The 18653-nt window shown below is 35.6% G+C and overlaps 1 long non-coding RNA gene across 7 annotated transcripts in view; it reads right to left on the bottom strand.

Annotated features, from left to right (window-relative positions):
• The window catches only part of LOC106975272 (uncharacterized), a 1087042-nt gene that overhangs the window by 421139 nt on the left and 647250 nt on the right, over positions 1–18653 (bottom strand). For all 7 annotated transcript variants that reach the window (XR_008298440.1, XR_008298437.1, XR_008298436.1 and 4 more), the window contains one exon: positions 5836–5924. This is a non-coding gene — a long non-coding RNA (uncharacterized LOC106975272). The remainder of the gene's footprint in view (positions 1–5835; positions 5925–18653) is intronic.

The following is an 18653-nucleotide window of genomic DNA, read 5'->3' as shown; positions in this document are numbered from 1 at the left end:
TTGAGAGGTTCAGAATTAGGAGAAAGCAGCCCAGCCAGCAGATATCACGAACACACTCATACTTCTAAAGTACATAAAAAGGTAAGTGCTTGCCATAGAGTTCGGTCCACCCATTCTGCCCATTTTCTCCATAGCCAGTCTTCTGAATCTTGCACTAGGCTCACTTTCATGTCAGCTTGGATAAACTTACCTTGCTCAACCTTATTGTTGTGCCCGGGTCAGGATTGTCACATGAACTCTCCTGCCTTATTCCAGCAATTGCGGACCAATTTATGGACCAACTTCTTATCTAACATTGAATCTAATATTGAGAACAGAAACTGAATAAAATCCAATACAGTATTTGTATCTAGTGAGGGTTCAATAAAAGTTAATGTGTTTGAATTTAAGGTATATTAGCTAAGTTTTTGTTTTTTGTTTCTGTATCACCAAATAGCTTCCAAGTGTGTCCATTTTTGTGGCTAGAAATCTGCTGGTCCTACTTGTAAGAACACAGATCTTTTCTAAAGCACTGGGATGGCGCTATATTTCTTTCAGCTGGGCTACAGCTGACTGCATGAGATGTATACACAATCATAGAGGTGGCAGTAACTTTAAACAAACACAAGTGGAAAACCAAAATGAAATGGGAACCACAAAGTAAGAGGTCTTTGCAGACAAACAATTCACTCACAGCAGGATTCATATTGGTTATATGACATTGGTCTATATCAAGCAGGGTTCCTGAAAATACTTTACACTCCAGCTATCTATCACACATGCCAATAGCCCAAGACAAGAGAAGGTACGGGAGAAGAGGAAAAATAAGGCTGTTCCTAAAACATTCTTAAAAAGTCTATGGTTCTTATGGCAAGAATTATCTTCATAACAAAGGTTTCTAAACATTAATCATGCTTTGCTTTGCCTTCTTATCAGAAAATGGGGCAGATAAATATTTCTTATTGTTTTCTCAGAACTCAGATGGAAGGAAAGATATACGAAAACATGAATACCAGACTGCTTCTCTTCACCATTTACTAGTGCTGCTATTTTGTGCCTATACCAAAGATGTCTATGTGATTTTTATGATTTTAGTGCTGACATCAGAAAGATGAATGCCTCTGAGAAGCCTAGGCATACAGGGAAGTCTGCACTGAAAACTTATTTATTTTCAATTAAGAAAGTATAAGAGATCAGTTTTGATATGTTTGTTTGTATATTCTTAAAACACTGGGTGAAACTACACCTAAGGTAGAAATTACCACAGGCAATTGTGATCCCACATGCATTTTTCTTTAAACTCAGCAGGACTCACTTCTAAAATGCATAGCTTTTGAAAGGAATCAATTATACCACAGGTCAAAACAAGTCTCTCAAATACAAAGATGATAGAATTTCTCACTCAGACATAAGAAATTAATCATGCAACATGAATGCTAAAGACATAGAGTGTCCTAAATATTTGAGCTGCCTCCTCCCAACAGATGAAACAGTGACATGGCTATTACAGTTATTACTTGTATAGGACTCATCGTATCTACTCAGTCAATACATGATGATTGACTATGGATCGTTGCTATCTGGACCATTCTTTACTACTGCTCCAAGACAAATCCGTGGAATAGGTTGGAATATATTTTATATATCTCGGCAGAAAATATCTCTTATTAATGGTTCTTAAAGTTGGGTTAAAGTCATCGAGCTTCAACCAGACCCTGGCATCAACACCAAGGAGACAAGAGTGATTGCTCTATTTAGGCAATGGTTTAATCTTAATGTGCATTGGAATTACTTGGAGGTGATTGCTGGGCCAAATTCAGCCCTTCCTCAGGGTTTTTGATTAGGTAAGTGTTATGGATTGAGTGTGTCCCTCTCAAATTCATATTAAGGAGTTGAAAACCTAACCCATATTTTGATGGTATTTTGAAGATGGTCTTTGGGAAGTAATTGGGGTTCAATGAGGCCCTAAAGCTGCAGCCTAGTCTGGGTATGGATTATGTGGGGAAAGTGCACTTACGACAAGAAATACCAGATAGCCCCCCTCCACACAGCACAAAAAGGAGAGGTCATGTGAGTACTTGGAATAATGACAGCCACCTGCATGCCAAGAGAAAAGGCCTCAGGATAATGCCTGCTTTGCTGGCAGCTTGATCTTGGACTTTCTAGCCTCCCGAAATGCAACAGACAAATTTCTGTTGCTTAAGCCACCCAGTCTGTGGTACTTTATGATAGCAACCAAATAGACTAATAGAGTAGGTCTGGAAATTTGCATTTCTTATGTCTTTCCAAATAATGCTGCTGCTGCTGGTCTGGCAATCACTTTTGGCAACCACTGCCTCAAACATTAATGTAAACACAAGTCACCTGGGGATCATGGTGAAGTCCAAATTTTGATCCAGTAGTTTAAGAATGTGAAGGACCCAAGATTTTACAGGTTTTAACAAGTACCCAGGTAATGCTAATGGACTATATTTTGAGTTGTTAAGTTAGAGAGGCTCTGAAACTCAGATGGTACCTCTGAGCTCTAGGACAATGCCTGAAATAGTCGTATCAACCTGTCCCCCAATTTCTCCCAAAGCCCCCACCCACTTCACGACCTAGCAGCAGTTCACCTCCTAAAAAGCCTTCCATGAGCAACAAAGTCAGAAATAAATTATCTTTTAAACTGTAACTATTAAATTGTAACCATTAAAGATTTGCCTCTCAGTTATTGTTGTTTTATTGTCCTTGCTACTTTTTTTCTTAAATACTTGCCGGATTCAGGGACTGTGCAAAACACTTTGCAAACATTTTGTTTAATCCTCAGAAGAACACTAGGATGAAATAGTTAGCCCCAATTTAAAGTGAGAAGAAAAAAAGAGGCTTGGAGAGTTTAAATACTTGTCCTGAGGACACCAAATTAGAGTATGATGGCCTGGTAAGGGCTGGGAGGGGGGGTGGATGTGTGCAGTTGGGTCCTGGAAATGCCAGCTAACCTAGACTATCCTTTAATTACAAAGCTGAGCATCCTTCATGTGAAGAGTAAAGTACAAGCAGTTTGATATTAAAAACATGACCCCATATGCTATATGCTATGGTACCAAATTAGAGGCAAAAAGAGTTGTCACAGTGTTTACAATGTAGTAGAGGAGATAGATATTGATTATATAATTGCATTAATTAATTTATAATTCCAAAATGAGGTAAGTGCTCTGAAAGAGATACCATTGTTTGAGACAGTATAAGAATAAACCTGGGGTGGGGAGTAGGGAAAGGGCCTCTGGGTCAAGGAAAGCGTCCAGGAGCCTGAGATGCCTCAGCTAAGAGTCTAAGGATGATATGTTTGGAGACTGAGGGGGTGGTTCCTTCCATACAGATGAAATCGCAAATATCTTATTATAAGAGAAAAAAAAATCTGGCATTTTTCCAGAAACAGAAACAAGACAACTGTGGCTGTACTGCAAATAACTGGGGAGAGGGGTAAAAGTTATGCTTAAGTGTGGCATTATTGTTATAATTATTATTTGATCACACATAAATTACCTTGTTCTTAACAACTCAGAGTTTTACCTTTTTGTCTTCATGTCAGCGTTGTCAGATAAAATACAGGACATGCAGCTTAATTTTAATTTCAGAAAAACAACTTTTTTTTTTTTGGGTATCATATTATTGGGACATACACTTAAAAATTTGTTGCCTATCTGAAAAAAAAAAATAACTGGTTGCCCTATAATTTTTTATGCTAGATCTGGCAACCAACCCTATATAGAAAACTTCTTTGAATTTTCTCTTAGTTGTTTCTCAGCAATAGCTTGGGATACTCGCTGGCTCAACACATCTTAGAAATACCTCTATCACACCCACCTAGGCATGGAACACACACATACCCATTATGGGGTATGGAGCACATACTGCATATATTGCATATTCTTCTAAGTGCTGGGGATATCATTTAAGTGAATAAGGCAACTTTCTTTTCTTGTACATATACTTAATGGCACACACGGAACACATATAAATCCTGCATGGATCAACAGCCAGAGGAAGTGCTGTACATCCATCAATTCACTTAATCCCAATAGAGTAACCTCATTACTGACATATATTACTTCAAGATAATAAGAATTAGGTCTTATTAACTTCATTGTTATTGCGGTTCAAAAGAGGAAGAAATTGTGGCTTAGGGAAAGCAAATAAGTTGCCTGTTGTAACATAGCAATTAAGTGGCTGAGTCAAGAGTCAATGCATCTGTGTGACTTGAGAGCCAGCATATGTTTATATGCCCTACTGGCCTCCCCCTAAGAATTCAAACCCTGCACATTTTCTCATTTGTGGTTTAAATATTAGCTTTATTTTTTATTATGTTGTTTTGTTTACTAGTTTTTGGTTTGCTTTGTGACTTTTAAGTTAAGAAAAAAGAGAGAAAACAGAACGTCCTTAAAATGCAATTTCATAATTACTATTAATTGCTCATTTGTTATTTGTTCAGGGTATCTTATAAAGGACTCTGCTTCAATATTAGTTTTACATTGAACCCCACATCACACCCAAAAGAAGACAGACTTATGGTCTTTAGATCATGAGATTTCTCTAGGGTCACATGGAAGCGTCAGAACTCCCCCTCCCCACAAAGAGTGACTGTCATGCTTTTAGGAAAAAAAATTCTTAAAAATGAATATATCTTCAAGGTAATGCTTATAAAATGATTTTTGAAGAATTTATGGTCTTAAAATTCTACCATAAATCCCCAAACCACAACATTTTATTATGGAAGTAGCAAGAGTAGAGTTCCCCTATTCTTTATAATTTTATCATTAATTTGTTGCAGTACTTTCCATTCTTGAATTGTGGCTGTTTAACAAAAAAGCTGTGAAACTTTTGGGGTATTTATTGTTGGGTGACAGCATGTACCATAGCTAGATAAACTGTGGTTTCACCAGTGCTTTGGATTTCAATGTAGCATTAGAGCTCCCGGACTCCAACATTTAACTTGATTTATGGTTTGTGATGTAAAAATACTAGGGCTCAGATGGCTTTAAGTGACTTTGAAAATTAAGTAAAGAAGAAAATGTAAAGACTAATCTAAACTTGCTGTGAAATATTAATTATGCATTTCAAGTAAAGGAAGTAAGCAAGCAATAATTTAATCTGTGACATAAAATAAATCCCAAACTGTACTCTTTGCTGAAGGCATTTACTAAATAAACGCTTGATTTTTAAGTCACAAAGGAACTGAAGTTGAAACCATTAGTTACTGTATTCTGAGCTGTTTATTAAACATTTTCTCCCAGATATCTGTTTAAGAAAAAAATCGGTTTGAAAGGTGAGTTAGGGTGGAAAAACAGCTCTAACCTAAAGGAAGAGAAGCATCTTTTAAAAGTGTGCCAGGTGAAGCTTCTTAATGATCCATGAGCTTGTAAGATGACAGCTGTGGCTGCTGAGTCAGGGTAGAAGAAAATCTAAATGTAAGAGCAATTGTAGCCTTTATTAATGACCTGCTAGGAACTTGGGCAAACTGCCAGGACCAGGGATGCAGCAAAACTTCTCTGATAACTGAGCATTCCAAACCTCCTAGATATAAATTTCTCCAAACTCCCTAAACCAGAAATAATATCCTCAGCATTTTGAATTAGGCAAGACACACAGGCATGTTATCCATATTATATTAATCTTCGAAATGTATTGCCCAAGGGGGAGACATGAAAGGGAACAGATTATCTCTACTGGGGGAATTAACATTTGAAAAGGAAAAAAGGTTTTAAAAAAATGCATCAGAGACAAACACAGACACATCTTGAATCTGCAAGATTTGCAGGAGTTTGCTTTTCCTAGCTGGGTGCACAAAAATATGGTCATAACACAAATATTTTGCCATACCTGTTAAAAGAGCTTCTTTACTTTTTCTTAAGATCTCAAAGTTATGGTAGATGCATCCCTCAGAATTTGGATGGCAGGAATACACTTTTCTTCTGTCAAAGATGAAGAAAGTTGAATTACCCCAACTTGTTCATTGGACATAAGAGGAGGCTTTAGTTTATCAATTGTTAAGATAAAATAACAGTAACTTTGAATTTATTAATAGGTCAAGTTCTTGGGCTAAGTCAATTTTGGTGAAGTTGAATATTTCCAGGAAGCATTTGGAAATTTCTACTCAAAGATGGGTATTTATGAAACCAGCATCAAATGTAAACGACTTGTATACAAAGGAATGAGACAGAGAAAAACCTAGGAGTAAGAAAAAAACATTTCCTAAAGTGGTTCTAATAGTGTGGCTCCCACATTAGCAGCACAAACATTACCTGGCAAAGTGTTTTAGAAATGCAAATAACCAGGACTCACCCACCCCCAACCTATTGAACCTAGTGAATCAGAACTGGGAGGAGGAGCCAGGCTTCCACAGTTTAACTACCCCAACAGGTGATACCAAAGCAGCTCAGTTCAGGAACACTTACTTGCAAAATTTCTAACTTTATCTAAGGTGAAAATATCCAGTTTTTACTTATGCAAACAAATGAGCAAAAATTCACCTCAAATGGTGTCATCTTTCTTTAGCCCACGACAAAGTTCTTTAAGGGTGAGATAAAAGTAATTACAAAAAAGAAACTGGTGTCATCGTTCAGAAGAACTTTGGAAAAAGACTATAGAATAAGGCCGCATGAAAAAGCAACATTTAAAAGTACATTTTGGGGGGCACCTGGGTGGCTCACATCATGATCTCAGGGTTTGGTGAGTTTGAGCCCCACACTGGCTCGGCACTGGCAGTGCAGAGCCTGCTTGGGATTCTCTCTCCCTCTCTCTCTGACCCTTCCCCACTTGTGCTGTCTCTGTCTCTCTCAAATAAATAAACTTTAAAAAATAATAAAAGTACATTTCTTCTGATTCTATATATTGTTAGAGAAAATGTCTGTAAAATAGGATGAACAGTATGACAGTCTTTGTTATACCCACACGCATACACACATACATATATCCTCATCCTAATTAGTATTTAGATTGATTGGAAATATCTAGAAGAAAGTTAATCTATTTACAGTGATTATCTTTGGTTGGCAAGACTATAATTAACTTTGATGGTTTTTAGGTTTACTATGTTTGCTACATTAAATATATACAACTTCTATCACCTTTGGAAAAAAAATTGCTATTTTTAGTTTAGTGAATATCCTCTAATATATATGTGTATACATATCCAGGTGTTTAGAACCTCTATTGAGAAGTTGGCATGGAAACCTATTATTAAATTCTAAAATGATCGTGGGTGGTTCTCAAACATGTGTGCAGAATAGATTCACCTAATCACAGCCCTAGAGATTATGATTTAATTTTTTAGGCCATAACCTGTGCTTTAGAAGTGTTAAAAGATTCCCCAGGTGATTCTAATCTGAAGACCTGTTTGGGAACCAACAGTCTACATGGCTTTAAATACATTTATGTCCAGTGTTACCATCAAAAGCAGAATTAGGGTCATTAGATAAGGATCCTTGAGACGCCTATCAATAAGGAAAATAATTTTCATTTTACCTTCTTTTGATAGTCCCAGACAAATTTTCAGAATCCTGCGCTCATTTGTAATGGTCAGGGTTGACACAATCTAGGCAGAATATTATGTATTCATCAGAAAAAAGGCATTCTTTGGTGTCCTGGTAGACGCAAGGCATCAGGGTCAGGTGTCAGATGTGCTCTCACAGGATTTATTCCTTATGTCTAAATCTGGACTCACTATGTCTTGCTGCACATATCAAAATTTACTTCATCAAGGCCAACTTGAACTCTGTATGTAACCGTGCCTGTGAACATAGATTCTGCTACTCTACATACCTCCAAATTCTAGATTTTGCTTCCTAATGTCTGAGTGTTTGAGACTAATACCAGAAGTGTGTAGAGTGGGAAGGAACAGACACTAGGAAAGTACCTTCCATGTGGAGATTTCTAATCATCTCAGAATGTGGGTTTTTGTTGTTGTTTTTGTTTTTGTTTTTTGGTTTTTAATTTCCTCATCACTGGCTAGAGATTCACAGAATAAAATAAATAGGTAAAGTCTATAATTACTAAATATATGATGCATCATCTTTGTTTTAGATGATATTTTCATGCACATGACCCAATTCATATTGTACATATTTTAAAGCCTAACATAAATCTAACTTTAAGACAAGAATGTACTTTAAAAAGCAACACTAACTTCTACTATTGCCATTATAAAATGCACTAAAAGAAATCTTGAGTCCTGCCATTTATTTTAACATTTCTTCTTTAATCCATTCTGAGTGAGAGTTCATTCTGATATTGCAAGCTACAAATCAGAAGATTGTCAAAGTAAGATAGATAGAGACAGTTAGAAGGCCAGTGACATAATGTTTATGGGATATTAATATAGATTTCACTTGGAACAAAAGAATGACTGCATGGAAGAAAACCCTAACACCCACTGACAGATACCCAACATCACTCATTTTTTTGTAGGAATAATGGCATCTTCCTCATTATTTCTTGTTCCCCTTATTTAAATTTTTTTTAATGTTTATTTTTGAGAGAAAGACAGAGTGTGAGAGGAGGAGGGGCAGAGAGAGGAAGACACAGAATCTGAAGCAGGCTCCAGGCTTTGAGCTGTCAGAACAGAGCCCAACTTGGGGCTGGGAGATCATGGCCATTAGCCGAAGTCAGAGGCTTAATCAACTGAGCCACCCAGACACCCCTTGTTCTCCTTGTTTAAAATAAATATTTTGTTTTCGCTATGGGGCCAGTGAAAAAAGCATTCAATAAAATTGACTTCTTTTTCAGGTATAGAGTGAAATAATTACAAAGAGTATATAAATTGGTTAAGGTAATACTAGCTTCTAGAGCAGAAAAACTCTGAAATTTTAGTGGCTTAACACAACTATCCTATCCTCCTTCCTCCCTCACTGACCTAACAGTAGCATTAGAGTGCTCTTGGTTGAACAGCTTTTCAGAGTAGCTTTCTTCTCGGGAGTGATTTAGGGGAGAAGTCTTTCCATTTTTATGGCAACACTTGGCCCTCAAGTTTACCGCAAAGCCCTCTCCACTCCGGTCAGCAAGAAAAGACCATAAAAGAACTCATGTGGGAGATTTATGTAGGCCAAGCCTCAAAGTGAGCCACACAGGGGAGGGGCTTAAAGTCTGCCTCAAGACACTAAGCCCACAAAGGAGGCTGGGAAAGTTAATCTAGCTAAATTCCCAAACAGAAGAAATGAAATCCATGGTCACCTAGCACTCTCTTTGAAGATATTCAATCACCTGGGTTTGTTTAAAAAGACTGAGCAATGTCATCCTAATAGAATCCCCACAACCTGAGCATTTGGGTTAAAATTCATGCAAACATTATTTTAATTTTAATTTTTATGTTTTTAAATGTTTGTTTATTTTGAGAGAGAGAGAGCACATGAGCAAGAAAGGGGCAGAGAGAGGAGAGAGAATCCCAAGAGGGCTCTGCACTGTCAGCACAGAGCCGTAGGCAGGGCTCGATATCACAAACTGTGAGATCATGACCTGAACTGAAATCAAGAGTCGATGCTTAACCAACTGAGCCACCCATGGACCCCTATTATAATTTTTAATTAGTATTTTTTTCTGTTTATACAATAGTATATAACACACAAAGATAAATGCTATTTGAAATTATTATTGGGAACCTTCAGTGTTATTAATATTTCATGTGATACTGTTCTTTTAATTACCAAACAACATAAAAATAAATTTTGTACCACTGAAAAAATTCTGATAAAACCATCTCTCCTGAAAATATCAAAACATTATAATGAATAATTTACCAGAATGCATATTTTTCTCTTATTCTCAAATAAACACTGGATTAATGATTTAGCCAAAAAATAAATAAAAACAAAAAAACAAAAAAACACAGTCTTGCAAAAGAAATTAAATTATTGCCCTTTTTAGTATTAGTTTTTTGTATGACTATTTTATTTTGTTTCTCAACAGCTTTGTTGAGATATAATTGATATACCAAAAAACAGCACATATTTAATAATGGATTTGGATATATACATACAACCATGTAACCATCACCAAAAAGCAATAAACATATCCATCACCTCCTTTCATATTGATTTGATCACTATTAATGAAAGAATTATACTTGATAATATGTATATTCTTCCTATGTGTAAGAAATGCTACTGATCAAAATTTGGAGACCATTACAGATGCTGATGATTATTTAAGGCTGTGTCACACTTATGTATGTATACACACATACACACACACACACACACACACAACACACACACAGGTGTACATGTATTAGGTGTACATGTACATATTCTTAAAAATCTGGATTCAAAATTTTAAAAATTGATTAAACAAAGAAAAATTATACTTTTATTGGGATACTCTGCATCATTCACTGCTTAAGTACTGGCTTCTAAATCCCTGCAAGCTGATCTCAAAGAATATTTCAATTTCAACCATTAGATTCTGGTCAATTACATAACAAATGAGTCAAAATAAAGTAACTTTCACTGCTTTGTGAACATTTTAATGTTGATTACAAAATCCTTTTATTGCACATTGAGGTTTGTTCGTTGACAGAGAGAAATATGTACCCACAGATTTATGAGCTGAGAGATGCTATTGCCCTATTTTTGGAACACCAGGGAAAAAAAAAACCAACTGCTTCAGACTTTTGAAAAGACAAATTTCAGGGGAGCTTGGCATATTTGGCAGATACAGTTAAAACTTTGAATACAATGAATCCAAAACTTCAAGGACCAAGAGCAACATCATTTTTATTATATTGTACTTCAAGAACTTAGAGCTAAAATACAGTTATGAGTGGAATGAACTAGCACTAAAAATATCTCTTCAATTTTTGACTTAGTGTTGCACTCAAAGAAAAGGTTCATAGAAATGATTTCAGGAAAATATCTAAAATTGCATCTAGTTTGTTCCCCAGGATGAATACTGTGATAGATTCCTGATGTGATACTTAAAAGTTCCAGTCAGAGATCTATGAGGAGAAAGTTTCTTCCTGGAATCTCATACTCACCTTGAGATAGTTAAGAAAAATATTTGAAACCCAAGGTTGATAAGGTTACTGAATAACTGAGGAAATCTCTTTAGAAAATTTTGGGCTGGAAGGAAGGAGAAATATTTCTCTGTTTTCCCACAAGTCAGTCTCTATTCCATTTGTTTACACTTGTGGATTTTGTTTGTTTGTTTGTTTGTTTCTTCTCTCGACTTCCACTATGAAAGCAAGTGCACAACAAGTTGGGTATTCAACATACTTTCTATTCCATCACATAGAAAAGCCTCGTATGAAGAATCAGTAATCACATCGACATCAGAAAATCCAAGGTGTGGGGAGGCTGTCTCAAATCCAAATGACTTACTTTCTAAAATAGCCGCTACTTTCTTTTTAGTTTTATTTAATTCACTTCAAAAGTTCAAATAGTATTAAAGAAGGGCATGAGGTAGCTATGTTTATCAAAATAGTTTATCACTGCATTTCTAAACAGGACCAAGAATTTCTAACACTTAAGGGATGTTTTCTGTTGTAGGAAAAGAGATGTTTCATCAGTCTTCCTATTAGGTTTTGATAGGACTCTACTGTTTTTCATGCAATGATCTAATTCTATCCTGAACACACACACAAAGAAATCCTAGTTATTAACCTTATGTTCGTTCTGGTAATTGAGAAAGGAGATACTCTGAAACATGGATATAAAAAAATTGATCAGTAGAAAGGGGTATGCAACATTGTAAATCAACATATTGGCATTCTGCAGTGCAGAAAGCCGAGGCCATGAAATAATTCAGATTTGCATCCCGTCTCTTCCAGTTTGCTTCCTAAAGCCACCTGGGCAGGTTAATGAACACTCAAATTCATTTCCCTCATTGACTAGCCCTCAAATCTATTTTTAAATGCTGTAACGAACATATGGGAAGGGGGTGGGAAGAAGGAGAGAGGGAAATTGGTTTGTTAAGAGACTTAATGGTAGAGAACAAACTGAGGGTTGATGAAGGGAGGTGGGTGGGGAATGGGCCGGATGGGTGATGGGTGTTACAGGAGGGTGTTTGTTATGATGAGCACTCTGGTTGTATGTAAGTGATGAATCACTAAATTCTACTCCTGAAACCAATGTTGCATTGTATGTTAACTAACTAGAATTTAAATATTTTTTTAAAAAAGAAAAGAGAAAAAAAAAAACAAAGCTAAAAATAAATAAGTGCTGTAGTGGGAACTGCATGAAATAACAAGTATTTGATTTGGTAAATTTGACATATCAGAAATATAAAATAAATGATAGTTATTAAATCAATCCTTTTTCATACTTGTTGGTTTGAGCTAGTCCTTAGTATAAGGAGTATCTCTTAAATTACTGACCATTGATTTTTCTTGACTCAATAAACAGGGCAAACCCCTGTTAAATGTTACTGAGACTTTGAGGGTAATATTCCATACATTGATTGATGGCAATCTCCTATTGAATGAGGTTTGCAGCCACCTTCTTTTAGAACCTGACTAGGCTACCCAACATTTAAAAGCAGCATTTGCTCTAAATTTCCTCCAACTCCAGCTCTTCCAGTGGTACCCTTGTTTCCTATTATGGTAGACAGAATAACAACCAGCCAAGGATGTGTATGTCTTAATCCCTAAAACCTATGAATATGTTTCCTGACATGGCAAAAAGACCTCTCAGATGTGATTATGTTAAAAATCTTCAGATGGAGAAAGGTCAGGGAGAGAAAAGTTGTCCTGTGTTATTCAGGTGGGCCCAGTGTAATCACAAGGGTTCTAACAAAGCATAGCGAGAGGCGTAAGCAGCAGAATCAGGAAAAGCTATGATGACTGAAGCAGAGGTTAGATTGTCTCACTCTGAAGATGGAAGAAGTAGCCATGAGCCAAGGGACACATGTAGCCTCTGGAAGCTGTTAAAGGCAAGGAAAAAGATTCTTCCCTGGAGGCTCCAGAAGTAATGTATGTTAGCCTACACTTTCATTCTAGACCCGTAAGACTCATTTTGGACACCTGACCTCCAGAACTATAAGATATTCATATTTTTTTAAGTCACTACATTTGTGATAATTTGTTACAGTAGTATTAGGAAATCAATGACCTGTTCTCCCTCTCATTTTAATGACTCATCAGGCCTTACTCTACCTACCAAGCCTACCTTATCCCCTGGCTGTAGCCAAGTCCTTGCAAAGTCCAGCTCCCTGTTCCATTTTTCTGCTAATCAGAACTTTACTAGGCCTAATACATGCTTTCATTGGACACAATGCTTAATTCTGCTTAATTCTTGGGCTGCAGTCACATGGTGTTTACCTCTAGGTAACCTCTAAATGGTGGCTTGCACCTTAAATCTTACCCATGTTCAAAATTTGCCTGACAAGCTAAGTTAGGATCTCAATTTTTTATCAGAGCTTATTATTTTTTTCATATGACTTTTCTAAAAAAAAAAATGACCAAGAACTATGATCTTAAATTTTTAAATAAAAAAATGTAGGTTTTCAACATATAAAATATAAATAACATACTACATTGACTTTCCTGCAGTGGGTAACAAAAATCAGGAAATATTTGTAGCCTCTATGTTCTATAGTAAAGGATTAACTCAGTAGGCTTGGGCTGCCCAAAACCAGCACATTCCAAAATTTTCAGGATAGCTTCTTAAGAGACTACTGGGTGATAACTTCTAAGTCTTTCAAATAACCTGATAAGACTGTCTTTGTATACCTTGGGCCTTGGATCACACCAGACAGTTTTTGCCAACAATGTGATTTATGGTACATACTTGTTTTTGTTCACTTGGGCCATTAGTTTGCCCTCTGGTAGGGGGTACTGGAGACCGAGTAGTTAAAATCAGTCATGTAGACATTCCATGTCTGACTGAGTTCCAGTAAAAACCCAGGGTATGGAGGCTTGGATGAGCTTCTCTGGTTGGCAACACATTGCATGTGTTGTCACACATTATTTCTAGAAGAAATAAGCACGTCCATGTGTCTCCAATGGGAAAAGAAGAGTGAAAACTTGCACCTGGTCTCTCTTGAACTCTGTCCTATGCACCCTTTTCTTTGTGGATTTTAATATGTTTCCTTTTGCCACAATAAACCATAACCATGAATTTAGCAGCTTATCTGAATTTTGTAAGCTGTTCCAGCAAATCATCAAACCTGAGGGTAGTCTTAGGGCTTTCCAACACAAGGTCACAGACTTTTCCCTAATGCTTAAATGATCAAATTGATTAACAAAACCAACTATTCATAAATTTGCTACATTAGTTTAGAATTTCATGATCAAATAATTCCATCTCCAATCCTGACTTACCACTACTCCCCTCACACACACCCATGTACAACTTCATGTGTGAGCATACACACAAATATACACACATTATAATCCTTTAAATAAGAAGACATTTACTCTTTCTTTCTACATTTGCTATGTCTCTTCCCCAGTGAACAATAAATCTAGTCAGCCACACAACCTACTTTATTCAAATATTTCGTGCACAAGTACTTCTATCGTTTCCTTTGGTGGACTGGCGCATCTGTATTATTTCTTTTCAAATACTTTGACTAAATAAGAAAAAAACTAACATGTAAAAATGGCTATCACAGTGACTAGGAGGAGAGGGATACTCATTAAAGGTCCTTTTATTTTTCTCTTCCTTCCTCTTTTCCTTTTCTACATCTTGGGACAGACCACAGGAAATTTTTTCCATTGAGGCCTTGGTTACAATGTCTGGAAACCATGTCTAATATAAAAATGTTTCTGAACATTGAATCTATTGAATTGGAAGCACAATGTCATGTTGATATACTCTTGGAGAATTTAAGAGGTAATGCAGAATTCAATTTCTCATTCTGGTCACCAATCACAGTAGCATACTCTCACATCATTATACAGTAGCTTTAGATCAGCCTGTAGAACTAGAGCCAACTTAAATGGATGATGCATACAATCTCCAAATTGGACAGATTGTTTACACTGCAACAAAAGAAGGATGTTTGTTTTTCCATATATTAATACTTACATGAAGTCTATAGATTATACTTTTTCAGGGTCATGTTTTCTGCAAAAAAATTTAGCAAGGTGTTATTTGAAACAGGATGTTTCCTAAAGAAATAAATACACTAAACTGTTACCCTTTAGAAATTTTAGTTTATCATTGAAAAATACTATTAACCAAGGCTTTCCATTGGTTAACTTAACATAGACTTTTAAATGTAATTTTAATGTGTGCCTGCTGAGTCAACATAATTGTTAGCCCCTAAAAATACTATGAATACAGTCATATGAAAACTACATCCATGTCTGTAGTATTTCTAATTGGATTTACTATACTATAATAGTGATAAAGTCTTTCCATAAATTAGACTTTACAAAAAAAATTGAGACAGCATGAAGCGTAGTTTGCAGTAAAGAAAACAAATGATCAAAATGACTTGAATAAATGCATGCATTTAATATTAATTATGAGTCTTTTTCATGTAAATAGAACTGATCGTGACAGCATATTCAAAATGCTAAACAATTAGTTTGTGACTTTATAAAAAACAGATTTATTAAAGTCATGCTTGTCTTAGTTTTAAGTGTAGTATTTGTCCTTCAGTTGGAAGTGCCATAAATCAATTTTAGAGCAAAGCATATGACCCCATGCAGTGTTTCAAATGAAATCCTTCCTACTAGGACAACAAAACATCTCAGGACATCAAGTACTTGTAGCAATCAAGAGTGTTTTGTTTGTATTTGTCAATGTAACACTCAACTGTTTCTGTTTTTTTGCTAATTTTCAAAAGGCTGGAAAAAGAGGGTAAATACCCCCTTAGAATATGCTTAAATAGGTAGATATTTGCTTACGATATGTTAAATGTTTCTTTATATATTTTTATTTGGGACTAATTTTAGTCATCACTTTATTGAATATAAAATGACTTCTTTTTAAAATCTTAAATCATAATAATTACTCAAGAGATACAAACAGGAAATTAATAAATATCTGTAGCTATACATCTGGGTGGAGATTTTGAGTTCTACACAGCAAGCAGAAAGTCTTGGACTTAAAGCCACAACAGACTTGGTTTTCAGTCTTGGACTGGCTTCACCACTTGCCTGGCAGCATGACTTTGATCAAATTATTCATTTTTATCAGATCTGATCTAATTCATGAGGAGTCTATATTGTTTAATGACTTTTTTACCTGACGGTCATAAAGACAACAGACTGGAAAAACTACTAGCATAGCAAAGGGGGGAAAAATGTCAGCAGGCTAAGTCCTGCCTTCTATACGTTTCCCATTCCCATCCTCACACTGGAAGAAAGCTCACAACAAAACTTAAAAATAATTTCAACAACAGACAAGAAGATGGTCATGGTAATGATACCTAGCATGTGTGTGGGCAGGAGGTGGAGAGCAAGATGATCAATTAATTATTTACAATACAACATTTCAGGATGATATTAGAATCAGGATGAATGTATTTAGTCTTATTTTGAGGTGGCCCCCTATCTGTGTTATGTTTTGAGAAAGATGATATATGAATATTGGAATAAAGCATGTTACATAAGTCTTTGTATTTTGGTAGTTAAGAAATGAGACAGATTCTTTGAAAGCAGAAATCCTAAGAAATATTTTACTGTAAAATATGAGATTTCAATGAATGGGATTTGGACTACGATCAAGGTTTTAATTGTTTCCTACTGAATAAATATTGCTATAATCATTTCAGTTAACATTGTAATTACCGTCATGATAAATTTCCTACATTCTTTATATCATGTGTACTTGTGAATTAACTGCTTCATCGTTTTGCTCATGATTCCCAAAAACAATATTTCAAAAGAAAAGGAAACCAAAAGAATAAAAGTACCCCAGTAACACAATAGACAGATTAAAGAGTATTCCTACTATCATAGAACTTAGACACTTTTTAAAAAATCTTGTTAAATAAAGTAGCAAGAGCAACATGTTCTAAACAAGTCATTAAATTGGGTTTATTTTGTTTAATACATACAATGTATTTTCTCTTTAAGCACATCTTAGAGTTCACTATATTGTTTGTGACTTTTAAAAGTTAATTGAAATGCCAAAGTTTTGAGCATGAAGCATAAATTTCATTTGACCTTTTAAGAAAAATTGTTCTTGTATATTCTTCTGAAGATGAATTTGTCTTCTCCACCAATCACATTAGAATGAGCCAGGTGGCAGATTACTTAAATATCTTGCCTTTCACCTCTGGAGACTGGGGTTTAAATGTGGTTTAAAAGAAATACCCAGGAGTGATTTGTGTATATCTCAAAGCCCATACAATTGGGCTTAAGTAGCAATTACTTGCAGCTGTGGAGATGCTCTTTCAAAAAACATCAGAAATGTCAGAGGACAAGATTGCAGGGTTTCAATAAAGGTATAAAGGCCACCCAGACATCCATAGGGGATAAAGCTTACCAAAATAATGAACCTAAAGGTCTAGAACTTTCCTGGTCAATGAAAACTACCAAATGAGCTTAGTGGTCTTAAAAAAACAAAAAAAAAAAAAACAAAAAGCAACAAAGAAAGAAAAATGAGTAGTCTCAAACATATCAGATTAAGCAGCAAAGCATCCCTAAAGACATGCAAATTATAATGGTAAATGAAAATAAATAAATAAATAAAAGTATAGCTTACTAGTGCCCTCTAGTGTACCTTCTCTCCTGTTTTATGTGAAGTGTGATTCTTTTTTTTTTTTTTTAATTGTATTTTTTCCACAGTGAAAGTAGGGATTTGGACATCATAATTCTAGACCAACTAAAGACTAAAAAAACCAAAATTAATAGCTATAAATTCTTAAAAACCAAATATTAACGCCCTCAGGAAAAATAAAAACAACCAACCTAACACTATTATTACATTGTATTCGTGTCAAACTGACAATGGTGGCAAATGAAAGAAAGACTGAGAGCAGAAGAATGGTATCATTTCCCCCTCCCCAGGCTTGGGCAAAACAGCCTTCTCCCTGGAAAATGTTTTGCTTCACAGTCACTCTGTTTTGCATCCTAGTTGTATCATGTGCCAACAAAACAGATTGTTTGCTAATTGATATCATAAAGCAAGACAGCCCAGTGAAGGATGATAATTCTGACTCCAGCTAGCAGCAGCTGATGTAGAGCTTGACAGAAATGCTGTCATTTTCAACACAAACTGCTCAGAATTGACTTTTCACTGTAAATATAGGGACGTGACAGAAGCCTCATACACCCACCTTTATTTAAAAAAAAAAATGAAATGATAATTCTGCTACAATATTTCTGTTACCCGTTCTAGTGTAGCTGGTAGCATCTCAAAGAAAATAACCGTAAAGGGATGGTTCAGTCTCTTACAAAGCGTTTACAGGTAAGCTAAAACTTTTTGTGCATAGTCAGATGGAAGCTCAAGAAGAATAGGTTTGTTTATAGATTTTTAGAAGGAAATAGAGTAGCCAGTTCATGAACTATGTCTATACTGAAAAATTGCAAAATGAATAGTAACAGGAGTATGTTACTTTCAAGTATTTGTAAATTCAACCATGGCTTATTTGAAAAATAAAAATTATTCTCATTTATAGGCATCTTTCACAGCAAAATGCTATATTTCCCAGTGACACTTAGCCTGTCAGCATAAAAGAGTAGTACTTAAATGGTGGGTGTGTGTGTGTGTGTGTGTGTGTGTGTGTGTGTGTAGAAACTGATATTATTAGCC

This window comes from Acinonyx jubatus, chromosome B2, assembly GCF_027475565.1.
Source record: "Acinonyx jubatus isolate Ajub_Pintada_27869175 chromosome B2, VMU_Ajub_asm_v1.0, whole genome shotgun sequence".
Classification (NCBI taxonomy): domain Eukaryota; kingdom Metazoa; phylum Chordata; class Mammalia; order Carnivora; family Felidae; genus Acinonyx; species Acinonyx jubatus.
This window is presented reverse-complemented; position numbering and strand designations above follow the sequence as displayed.